This window comes from Hylobates moloch, unplaced genomic scaffold, assembly GCF_009828535.3.
Source record: "Hylobates moloch isolate HMO894 unplaced genomic scaffold, HMol_V3 SCAFFOLD_4, whole genome shotgun sequence".
Classification (NCBI taxonomy): domain Eukaryota; kingdom Metazoa; phylum Chordata; class Mammalia; order Primates; family Hylobatidae; genus Hylobates; species Hylobates moloch.
This window is the reverse complement of record NW_026652279.1, coordinates 156,096,374-156,109,440: the sequence shown is the minus strand read 5'-3', so window position 1 is coordinate 156,109,440 and position 13,067 is coordinate 156,096,374. Positions and strand designations below refer to the sequence as shown.

General features: G+C 40.9%; 1 protein-coding gene across 3 annotated transcripts in view; it reads left to right on the top strand.

Annotated features, from left to right (window-relative positions):
* The window catches only part of ABCC4 (ATP binding cassette subfamily C member 4), a 287,148-nt gene that overhangs the window by 80,097 nt on the left and 193,984 nt on the right, over window positions 1-13,067 (top strand). The window lies entirely within an intron of this gene.

The window sequence follows — 13,067 nt, the reverse complement described above, 5'->3', positions numbered from 1 at the left end:
AAGTGATCTGCCTGCCTTTGCCTCCCAAAGTGCTGGGATTACAGGCGTGAGCCACCACACCTGGCCAACATTTCTTATAGTATAAGTCTGCTGGCAATGAATTCTCTCATTTTGTACTTTAATCTGAACAAATTTTTTTTTTCTTTTGAAGCATGTGGTTGCTGGATGTTGAATTCTGGGTGATAGCTGGTGATGTCTGCCTCTCTCCCCTCAAAGGTGTTCCATTGTCAACTGGCCTTCGTTCTTTCTGATAAGAAATTAGCCATCATTTGTATCTTTATTACCTTGTATGTAATGTTTCTCTGTTTTTGTTTTTTTGGTTGATTTTTTTTTTTCTCTTTGATACTGATTTTTTAGAGGATTGATAATGATCCTAGGTATAATTTGCTTGGTATTTATACTTCTCAGGGTTTGCTGAGCTTCTTGGATCTTTGATTTGATTCTTTTTATTATTGTAAAGTTTAGGAAATATTTAACCATTATATCTTAAGTTTTTTTTTGACTTATTCTCACACTCTTGTTTTTCTTGGACTCCTGTTACATATATATTAAACTATTTGAGATTGTCTTATAGGACAATCAGTCTTTTTCACTTTTATTCAATCTTTTCTATTGTTTTTAAACTGCTAGTAAGCCCAGCCAGTGATTTTTTTTTTTCTCCGTTATTTCTCATTTCAGTATTGCAGCTCTACAGTGTTTATTGGGCTCTTTTTAAAAATACTTTACACTGGCCAGGCACAGTGGCCTGTAATCCCAACAGTTTGGGACGCCAAGGCGGGCAGATCACATGAGGTCAGGAGTTTGAGACTAGCCTGGCCAACATGGTGAAACCCTGTCTCTACGAAAAATACAAAACTTAACTGGGTGTGGTGGTGGGCGCCTGTAATCCCAGTTACTCAGGAGGCTGAGGCAGGAGAATCGCTTGAACCCGTGGGCAGAGGTTGCAGTGAGCTGAGATCATACCACTGTACTCCAGCCTGGGTGACAGAGTGAGACTCTTTCTCAAAAAACAAACAAACAAAAAACTTTACACTTTTTTGCTGAAAATCTCTATCTCTTTACTCATATTTTTCCTCAGTTTCCTTGAACATATTAACCCGTTGAGTACATTTATACTTGTTTCTGTAAAGCTTAAAATCCAATGTGTGTGCCTACTTGGATTTGCTTTTATTATTTATATATTTGAGGGGTTTGATTTTTATTATAAAGACTGCTTTCTTTATTGTCCTGAGTTAAATTTTCTTTCTTGCATGTCTAAGATTTTTTATTGTGGACATTTTGGATGATATATTGTATGTCTGACTTCTGATAATTCTAAAAAGTATTGAATTTTACTCCAATAGCATATTAACTTGCTAAACTCATAGGCCTGTTTTTTATGCTTTGTTAGGGCAGAACTTTGGAAATTTTAAGGTGTTTTCCAAGCTCCTCTAACTTGATGGGACTCAAGATTCAAACCATGTGCCATTTGCGGGCCTTGTTCAGTAGTGCTTGTTTTTTCTTGGGCAAGTTTAGTGTTAACTCATTTTTAGTGTAGAGTTTCTCAACCTGGGTAGCACTTGACATTTAGGGCTAAATAATTTCTTTTTGGGGATGGAGAGGCTGCTCCGTGCACTGTAAGATGTTGAACAGCATCTGTGGCCTCTACCCACTAGATACCGAAAGCGTCCCTCTAGTTGTCACAACCAGTAGTGCCTCCAGTCATTGTCAAATCTCTCCTGGGGGGCAAAATTGCCCTGTTTGAGAATTATTTCTCTGGCTAGCGCTCTTGAATTCTAAGACATGATCTCTCTGGTGTTTCAACCGTATGCCAGGTGTGTTAATGATATGTGAATGAGGTTTCTGCACTCTGGTCTGGTGAGAATTTCAGTACCTCACCTCAGCTTGACCTTCAGTATCTCTATCAGCTCACTCCTCCTCAGCACCAGCTCTCTGATAAGGCTTGGGTGGCCTTGACCTGTGCCCACACATCAGCCAAGGACTTGTAGCACCCACCTCATAGCCTTCTGGGGCCCTTCCCTTCTGATACCTCCTTACTGTCCAGGGCCATGCAGATGCCAGTGGCTTTAACTAACCCAAGCTCTGGCTTCCACCCCTTTGCTCAGCAGGGCTGCTGTGCTGTGTTTGGACTTCAGCTCACTGCCACAGTCAGAAAGTGGTGTCCTGGCTCAGAGCCAAGGCGATGCTTGGTGTCTGGAAACGTCTGCCTCCTAGTGTTGTACAGTTCTGAGGCAGAGGAGTGGGCTGTTACAGTATGAGCCACTTAGCCATGGCCAGAGCCCAGTCTCTCTGCTAGTTGAATAGCCCAGATGTTTATGAGCTGTGGAGCTGGGAGCTCCAAGTGTACAGTATAGCGTGTGGTTGTGTGAGCTGTAGGACATGCCTGTTTAACTTCCTTACTGAATAGATGGAGGGTGAGGGCACATGCAAGACTGAGGGGCTCCAGCATCTGCCATATGTCATCTCTGTGCTTAACAAAAACCCCAATCCTGGGGCCATCTCAGACCTGACCTGCTGTTACAGAATTTCTAGAGAAAGGGCCTGGAAATCTGTATATTTAATTTGTGCCTCAGGGAAGTTTCTGTACTAGAGGATGGCGAAGGGAACAACAGGTGTGGAGAGGGAGGCCGGACGTGGCTTCCTTGGAAGGGAGAGGGCCGCATGAGGCTCAGCATTCCTTTCCCCAGGACTTATATTGAAATCATGGCTGATGATTTATTTATTTTTTAAAAATGTTAATTCAGTTTTTAAATTTTAGCTTTTTTCTGTTTTTTCCTTTTTTCTGTCTTCTAAGACATCCTGTTATAGCAAATTGCCCTGCCCTGAAAATGTTTTTATTTCTTGTTTATTTTTTTAAGATATTTCTCTAGGTTTAGAATTTGTATTTTGTGCTTATTTACTTTCGGGCCTTCAAACATAATTGATTTGTTTTTAATCTTTTTCTATTAAAAATTAAAAAAAATAAAATATACATAACGGTTGGGCATGGTGGCTCACATCTGTAATCCCAATACTTTGGGAGGCTCAGATGGCCGGATTGCTTGAGCCTTGGAGTTCAAGACCAGCCTGGGCAACATAGTGAAACCCTGTTTCTACAAAAAATACAAAAATCAGCCAGGCATGGTGGTGTGCACAAGTAGTCTCAGCTACTTGGGAGGCTGAGGTGGGAGGATTACCTGAGCCCAGGAAGTTGAGGCTTCAGTGAGCCATAATTGTGCCACTGTATGCCATCCTGGGCACTGGAGTGAGACCCTGTCTCAAAAAAATATCTGTCACATAAAATTTGTAATTTTTGCAAGGCATGATGGCTCTTACCTGTCATCCTCTGGCGTCCTCCATTTTACTTTCTGTCTGTAATAATCTGACTACTGAAGGGACCTCATCCAAGTGGGATCATACCATATTTGTCCTTTTGTGAGTGGCTTATCTCACTTCGCGTCATGTCCTCAGGTAAATTTAATTTTGGGGTTTATGTCATACATTTTCTTAGCATTTAGTGAAAAACTTCTGCCTCACCCTGATCCTCAACTGTGGTGCTGAACCTTTATTTAGCTGTAGTGGAAGAGGAAAGAATTTCTGAGATTCTACCCTTTTCTGGCTTCTTGCTCTGAGCAACTGCCTGTGTCCTGATGTGTTTTGAAGTCCTCATCTTCTCCTTTCTACTCCCTCTGGGACCCATTAGCTGAAGGAACAGGGTCATTTTCTCTTTTGGCTCTCTCCTGGGGGTAATAGCTGTGGGCACAGGGCTGCTATTTGATATGCTTACCATAGAGTCGAGAAAGTGGGAAGGAGATACCTTGGTAAAGAGTGTCTGTCCCTCCTCTCTCTCTGCATTTTTCTCCTAATTCCTTTATCCTCATCAGTGAAAGAGATGAAGGCATTACTGTGTTTGGTACGTTTGGTTGTAAAAATGTATGTTAGTGAATAAGTCATTATTAAGACATTTTCTGATATCTGTCATTTTTTTTCCTGCTGCACAAATCTCTTCATTTTCTTAAAGCTTCAAAGATAATCTTGAAAAGGGAATGAATGATGGAATAAATTTTGCAGTATTACAGTACTGTGCACTGTTACTTTAGGATTACTGAATATCTGGCCTACTCAAGGTCAATACTTTGATAAATACACAACATTAGGAAAAAAGGAAAATCACATATGTAAAATATTTTCATTTTGACTGATTCTTAGTAAAATTATGGTGAGTCTGTAGAGTGCAGATTGCTTCCTGCAAATTCTTAGTCTGAAAGAGGGCACATGAAACATGTCATATTTGAGAAGATACATTATAAACACATTTCTTATTTGTTTCTTATAATATTCTTTTAGAAGTGGAAAGCAGGCCGGGCGCGTTGGCTCACACCTATAATCCCAGTACTTTGCAAGGCCAAGGCAGGTGGATCACTTGAGGTCAGGAGTTCGAGACCAGCCTGATCAACATGGTGAAACCCCGTCTCTGCTAAAAATAAAAAAAAAAAATGTAGCCAGGCATGATGGCGCATGCCTGTAATCCCAGCTACTTGGGAGGCTAAGGTAGGTGAATCTCTTGAACCTGGGAAGTGGAGGTTGCAGTGAGCCAAGATCACGCCATTGCACTCCAGCCTGGGCAACAAGAGTGAAACTCTGTCTCGGGGGGAAAAAGAAAGCAGAAAGAAGAAAAACACGATAAAAAAGATTTTAAAAAAATGATGATGGATGCCAAACACAATGGCTCATACCTCTAATCCTAGAAGTTTGAGAGGCCAAGGCGGGAGCATTGCTTGAGCCTAGGAGTTCAAGACCAGCTTGGACAACATAGGGAAATTCTGTCTCTGCCTCGGCCCTCCCTGTTCTACCCCCCAAAAAAGCCAAGTGTGGTGGCACATGCCTATAGTCTCTTACTTGGGAGGCTGAGACAGGAGGATTGCTTGTGCCCCAGAGGTGGAGGCTGCAGTGAGCTGCGATCATGCCACTTAACTCCAGCAAAAAGAGCAAGACCCTGTCACACACACACAACAAAAAGGTGATAGAAGTTTGGTTTTTTTCTTCCTCTTCAATGGGGGTATACTGCATTTATATTCTCCTTAAGATGATCTTCTCTGACCTAACCCTAGACCATATATTTGTCCCCTTGTATGTCCTCACTGTCCCTTCTTTACCCACTCCCGGCCTTGTCACCCTCTCCATATTTTCATTTTTCTTCCTGTTGCCCTGCCAGTGTGTCTTGCTCATCTTTCTGTTCCCTTCTCAGTCGATAAACCAGTTCAGTTGGGGCTTGTTTTTCAGGCAAAGAAACTGGTCATAGCAGGGTCTGGGGCTGAGGGGTCTTTCAGCCATGGTGGGGGGATGTGGCCCTCCTTTGAACAGATTACTGTCAAGCTGTGTTACATGTTCTTTCCACGGGTATTGGTAGAGTTGATTAATTAGATTGCACTAATTTCCTTCAATATATATTGACTGACCCACCACTCATTGAAACACTAATGGTTTTTTTCCTTCTTTTCTTTTCTTTCCTTTCCTTTTCTTTTCTTTTCCTTCCTTCTTTTTCTTTCTTTCTTTCTCTCTCTCATCTCTCTCTCTTTCTTTCTCTCTCTCTCTCATCTCTCTGTCTCTTTTCTTTTCTTTTTTTTCTTTTCTTTCTTGGTTTTGCTCTGTTGCCTAGACTGGATTCCAGTGGCATGATTACTGCTCACTGCAGCCTTGAGCTCCTGGGCTCAAGCGATCTTTCCACCTCAGCCTCCGGAGTAGCTGGGACTACAGGCATGTGCCACCGTGCCTGGTTAATTTTTAAATTTTTTTGTAGAGACAAGATCTCACTATGTTGCCCAGTCTAGTCTAGAACTCCTGGGCTCATGTGATCTTGCCACCTTGGTCTTCTAAAGTGCTGGGATTACAGGCATGAGCCACCCTACCTGGCCTATGGCGAACCTTCTGTATAGGTTTTCAGGCTTGTATTCCAGCCAAGAAAAATTAGGCGAAAATTAGGCGAAACAAAAACAAAAGCCTCAGAAGGCAGTGAGACTGTCAGATTATAAAGAACATACAGGTTGTTGATTTTGGATGGACATTTTCATCTCCTTAAATTTCTTTTCTTTTACAGAATTTGAGAAGGAATGTGACTAACTTTGTAGAGTAGTCACCCATCATGTTTACGAGGAAGGAGGATATTAGCCAGTCCTTGGGTCATCCCCTCAAAAACAGAGATTATTGGTTTTAGATTATGCAGTCATTAAAGTAGATGTGTTGTTACTAAGCAACTCTGGCCAACAGTATTGGAAAAATACAGGCAATTTTCTGCTTCAAGTGACTAAACATACTCATCCTAGTTGCCTATTGCAGAAATACCCAGTTTAATTGGAAGCTTCATTACCTCACAAACTCAACTCTGGGGTAGGGTCATGAACCAGGAAGTAAGCAAAACATAAAGTAAATAAGATAGATAATACTTTATGTGCTTATTCAGAACGTATTTACTCTGACTTGACTTACAACACTCAAAAGCCACATCCCAGTCTAAAACACTAGTAGGTAATGATGTGACATTGTGATGAGAATAAAGAGACACCTGATAGCCTGACAGCCAGGGGCAAGATGGATCAGGAAGTACCAGAATCCGAAAAGTGTGGCCATTTGAGGACTCTGTGGGAAGAGCATCCCTGTCCACCAAGGGTCACTGACACTGGGTAAGAGCCATATTGTTGTGAGGAATTTGCATCGTGAAGGTGATGAACTGCAGTTTGCATCTTTTATTTTATATATTATTATTTTTTATTTTTGAGAAGGAGTCTCACTGTCACCCCGGCTGGAGTGCAGTAGCGCAATCTTGGCTCACTGCAACCTCTGCCTCTCGGGTTCAAGTGATTCTCCTGCCTCAGCCTCCCCAGTAGCTGGGATTGCAGGGGTGCACGCCACCATGCCTAGCTAATTTTTCTATTTTTAGTAGAAACAGGGTTTCACCACGTTGGCCAGGCTGGTCTCGAACTCTTGATGTAAGGTGATCCGCCCTCCTCGGCCTCTCAAAGTGCTAGGATTACAGGCATGAGCCACCATACCCAGCTGCATCTTCTGTTTTAAAAGGACTGTTAGAGAGGGGGGAAGACATCTGTTAAAATGAAGACTGGATTAATGCATTTAATCGAAGAAGGGATATTCATCTCACCAGTCTGGAAAACTCAGTTCCATGAAAAGGTCATTCTCTCCTCCCACCTCCCTTTGATGGTGATATTTATGTGGTCACACTGATTAAAATAAGAAAGAAGGAACAGTTTATATATTTCAAATGAAGCTAGATATTACATGATTTATTTTTAAGAAATTGAATACAATTAATGTTTTGTTCTAGATTGTAGAGTTTTCTTGTAATCTCAAACGTATTTCCTTGCCTGCCTTCAGTAGTAAGCAACTATCAAATGGTGCCCTGCTCTGATGGTGTTTACTTCCACCATTCACAGTATTGTTCTCAATAGCCATGGAGATTCTAGAGTAACCAATAATTAGATACTCAGATGTTTTCCAGTTTTTAGTAATTAGATATTTAGATGTCTTCTAGTTTTTGTATATTACAAATAGCATTTTAATGGACATGATTAAAGCTAAACATTTGGACAGATCCTTCATTTCCTAGGGTATACAAATTTCAAGGCTTTTGCTATGCTAGATTTCCTCCCCAAGAGTTGTTAATTACTTAGATTTTCCCCAGTGAAATGAGAGAGCCCTACAAGTCCAGATTTGATGTTATATTTTAATAATCACGGTCAATCTCACCAATTTCATAGGTGAAAAATAATGCATTGTTGTTTCAATTTACATGGCTTTGTGTAATAGTGGATTTCAGCATTTGCATTTCCTTGGCCATTTGTGTTGGTTTTTTTTTGGAGAATTTCCTGCACACATTCTTTGCTCCTTTTAAAAAATAATTGGTAGGCATTTATAATTCATATTGATATGTAGTGGCCGTTGATTTATTAAAGATGTGGGTCTGGGATGTATACTACAAGTTTTGATTTCAGTTTGCTTTACGTTGCCTTTTATTTGTTCTCATGGTAGAACTATTTTGTTTTCACATGGAAAACAAATTTAATCTAATGGTGTCCTTTTATAACCTGTCAGGTTAATGAAGCATAGAATCAAAATATTTGCAGAACGATGATACATTAATTTGCAGATTTTTTCTGTACATTGGATGTGAACTGTTTTAAACTATAACATGGACACTTTATTGGAACCAAACTTTAGTTTTCTACATTAATGAGAAACACTGGTAACTTTGCTTCATTAAAAAAAAATTGCTTGTTCTCTGTCAGATGTATATAGTTTGAGTTTATTTTTATCTTCTCATCTACAAAATAGGAATAATTCTTACTTGGTAAGTGTTGTTTTCATGTTCAGTTGTCTGGCTTACAGTAGGTGCTTACTAAATGGTAGCTTGATTTATGCTCATAATGACATAAATGAATATGACTTGGTCTATATATTCTGGTAGCTGCTGAGGGTAACACAGATATATGATTACACTAATTGTACTTCTGAAGATGTGAGCAGTGTTTTGTTGTTGTTTGTTTGTTTCTTTGGTCTTGATTTTAGGTAGAACTTAGATTATCAATTTTATACCTTCTTTTTAAATGTAAAATCCTTAAAGCCAAAAGTTTACTATAAGACTTGCTTTAGCTATATCTCACAAATTATCATTTACTTTAAAATATTTCAGATTTCCCGTATGATGTTATCTTTGACACATGCTTATTTAGAAATGTTAATATTCAGATATTTTGAGTTGTTAGAGATGTCTTATTGTTGATCTGTAATTTAATTCTGCTGTCACCAGAATACATTCTGTGTAACATTTTTATGTTCAGATATTGATTGAAATTTACTGATGGCCCAACATAAGGACTATTTTACCTTAAAGGTTAGAAGTATGCAATAGTAAAATTCTATTACCCTTCCCCATCTTTTGTGCTATTGTCGTATATTTTACTTCTCTGTCCCAAATGCACTGTTACCATTTTTTCTCTAAGCAGCTGGTTGTTTTTCAAAGTAATTTGTCTTCTTTTTATTTTTTATTTTTTTTTTTAGACAAGGCCTCACTCTGTCACTCCGGCTGGAGTGCAGTGGTATGATCTTGGCTCACTGCAACCTCCGCCTCCTGGGTTCAAGCGATTCTCCCACGTCAGCCCCCGAGTAGCTGGGTCTACAAGTGTGTGGCACCATGCCTGGAGAATTTTTATATTTTTTGTGGAGCCCAGGCTGGTCGCGAACTCCTGAGCTCAAGCAATCTGCCTGCCTCAGCCTCCCAAAATGTTGGGATAACAGGCATGAGCCATCGTGCCCGGCCTGTCCTTTATATTTACTCACGTTGGTCATTTTGGTTTCTCTTCATTCTTTCTGTAGATCTGAGTTTCCATTTGATACCATCTCCTTTTAGCTTGAAAAGTAGAGAAGTATTCTTTTACACTGTTTTTTACAGTTCAGGTTCATTGCTGATAAGTCTCTCAGCCTTTATCTGAAAATGTCCTAATTTCACCCTCATATTTTAAAGGACATTTTTTGTTGGTGACAGACTTTAGAGTTGACAGGTTTTTTTTTTTTTTTGAGTCAGAGTCTCACTGTATCACCCAGGCTGGAGTGGAGTGGTGCGATCTCAGCTCACTGCAACCTCTGCCTTCCAGGTTCAAGTGATTTTCCTGCCTGAGCCTCCGGAGTGGCTGGAATTACAGGTGCCCACCACTGTGCCCAGCTAATTTTTGTATTTTTAGTAGAGGCGGGGTCTCACCATGTTGGCCAGGCTGGTCTTGAAGTCCTGGACTCGAGTGATCTGCCCGCCTCAACCTCCCAAAGTGCTGGGAATACAGGCGTGAGCCACCACGCCTGGCCATTTATTTTTGTCTTTCTTTCAGCACTGTAAATATTGTTCTGTTGTCTTCTTGTTTTCATTGTTTCTGGTGTGTCAGCTGCTGGCTGTTTTTGTTGTTTCTCTGTGTTTAATGTGTGTCTAGGTATAGATCTCTTTGTTTTTTGTCCTTCATTGAACTTGCTAAGATTCTTAATTATGTAAATTAATATTTGCTACCAACTTTGGTAAAATTCCAGTCATTATTTGTTCAAATATTTTTTTCTTCTCCTATTTCTTCTTCTTTTAGGACTCCAATTACGTGAATATTTTATTGCTTAATATTCTTCCATAAGGATCTTCAGTCTTTGTTCTTTTTCTTAACTCTTTTTTTTCTGTGTGTTCTTCAGATTTCAGTTGTAAACTGTAGAAGAAAGGGTTAGCGACTCTGGGAATAAATCAATGGAAAGTATCTGCTATTAATGATATCTAATTCATTTTTCATTTCAGGTATTACCTTTTCATTTCGAGAAGTTCTGTTAGGTTCTTTTTGATATTACCTATCTTGCTCCTAAAATTGCATCTACTTGTTATAACCATATTTTTCTTTAACTCCTTGACATTATAATAGGTGCTTCATAGTTGTTGTTTACTAATTCCAAAATCTGGATCATTTCAGGGTCTATTTCTATTGCCATTTCCCTCCTTTGATTACAGGTCACATTTTATTGTTTCCTTGCGTATCTAGTAATTGTTTTACTATGTTGAACATTACGATCGATATCCTATAGGGAGTCTGGATTAAAGAGCATTGAGTTTTGTTCATGCAGGCAGTTGAATTCCTGGCAGACTGGCCCCTTTAGCATTGAATCCGTCTATCTGTCTGTCAATCAGTTAATCATAGGTCAGGTAGCTCCATTCTGAATTTATTCCAAGTGCACAGCTGTTAATCTAGGGTGAGATCTTTATTACTAAGACATAGCCTTCCTGGTGTCTCAATTGAATGCCTGAGGCCCCAGTGGAGATTTCCTTCCTCTCCTCGGGTGGCATCTCCTACTGCATGACCTCCAGAATCTTCGGTCAGCACTCAGCCCCATAGCTGCTGCTTTCTTAGGCCTCATGGAGTCTGGCCCTGCTTATGAAGCCATTGGCAAAGTACCCTGGGCAAATCCCTACTGAAACTTCTGGGGCAAGCCCTCTGCTACTCAGGCTCACAAATTCCAGATGCTTCTACAACTTGGAACAACCATCTCTTCCTCCACCGCTCAGTGAAACTGTTCTGCTTGGGCAGAAAATGTCCTCAGGCATAAAGCCAGGTCAGTCGCGGGCCACCACCCACATTTCCTGTCTCTTGAGGCTCACAGCCCTGTGTTACCTGTGGTCCAGTGCCTGAAAACAGCTGTGTCATATGTTTTGCCCAATGTTAAAGTTTTCCAGGGGAGGGCAAGTCCTCTCTCATGGTTGGAAGCAGAAGCCTGGCAGTTTGCGTGTCAGCTGTGTCGTCCTCTTTTTTTTTTTTTTAAGATAGAGTCTTGCTTAGTCGCCCAAGCTGGAGTGTAATGGCACGATCTTGACTCACTGCAGCCTCTGCCTCCTGGGTTCAAGTGATTCTCTGCCTCAGCCTCCTGAGTAGCTGGGATTACAGGCACCTGCCATCATGCCTCACTAATTTTTATATTTTTGTAGAGACAGGGATTCACCATGTTGACCAGGCTGGTCTCGAACTCGTGACCTCAGATGATCTGCCTGCCTCAGCCTCCCAAAGTGCTGGGATTACATGCCACCGCACCTGGCATGTCTTCCTCATTAATAATATTCATGGCCTTTCATGATTTTTTTTATCCTATCTGGAGTATGACTGATTTTATTTCAGCAGACCCTTAATTTCTGTGTTGACTGTAGAGTTATCGTTCACTTGGGTTAACTTCTATTACAGCCCGAGTATCTGCCCAGCCTTTTATTCCACCTCTACACCTGGTCACAGTAATACATGAATTACAAGTAGCCCTCCTGGTGCACCCAGAAGAACTTCGTCTTTTTCACAAATTGGCATCTGTGCCATCTTACCTAAATCCTCATTGTTGGCAGCAGACACAATCTGTGGCTGATAGTTCAAGTTGGGCACAGTTGAGTTCACATTTCTTGAAAAGGGTCAGCTTAGGCTTAGAGTTTGGTGTTGACATTTTGCTTTTATTTTGTTAAAATTAGGTATCAAATTTACATGCTTTAAAAATGTGTATTTTCGGCATGTGGGATTAACACTTTGTATGTAAGATTGGCTTTATAAATATTTACAGATAGTTTGTAGTCAATAAGGCACATTACGTTCTGTTTCTTTCCTACAGGGGCAGGCTGGTCTCTCTCCTTCCCTTTCTTCTCCCTCACTCCCATGTTTTCTTCTTTCTTTGTATTTTATGATGGATTCACTTATATTTGCATAATAGCTTTTTTTTTTTTTTTTTTTTTTTTGAGACGGAGTCTCGCTCTGTCACCCAGGCTGGAGTGCAGTGGCGCAATCTCGGCTCACTGCAAGCTCTGCCTCCTGGGTTAACGCCATTCTCCTTCCTCAGCCTCTCCGAGTAGCTGGGACTACAGGCGCCTGCCACCACGCCTGGCTAATTTTTTTGTATTTTTTTTTTAGTAGAGACAGGGTTTCACTGTGGTCTCGATCTCCTGACGTCGTGATCTGCCTGCCTCGGCCTCCCAAAGTGCTGGGATTACAAGCATGAGCCACCGCGCCCGGCCATAATAGCATTTTTTAATTTTTTTTTTTTTTTTGAGACAGAGTCTCACTCTGTCACCCAGGCTGGAGTACAGTGGCGCAATCTCGGCTGACTGCAACCCCTGCCTCCCGGTACAAGTGATTTTCTGCCTCAGCCTCCCAAGTAGCTGGGATTACAGGTGCACACCACCACACCCAGCTAATTTTTGTATTTTTAGTAGACACAGGATTTCACCATGTTGGCCAGGCTGGTCTCGAACTCCTGACCTCACGTGATCTGCCTTCAGCCCCACTAAGTGCTGGGATTACAGGTGTGAGCCACTGCGCCCGGCCATTTTTTTAACTTTTCAAAATGTTTTCACTTCTATCTGGCTCTTTTTTTTCCCATTCACATAGCCCTCATTGACAGTCTTGTTGCCCTTTGCCTGGACTGTTATTCCAGCAGCAACTCATTCTCCTTCTTCCAGTAGTCTCCTGGCTAATCACTTCTACTGTTAAACCTTCCTTAAGTTGAGAAGTACTTGAAAAACTTGAAAAAAC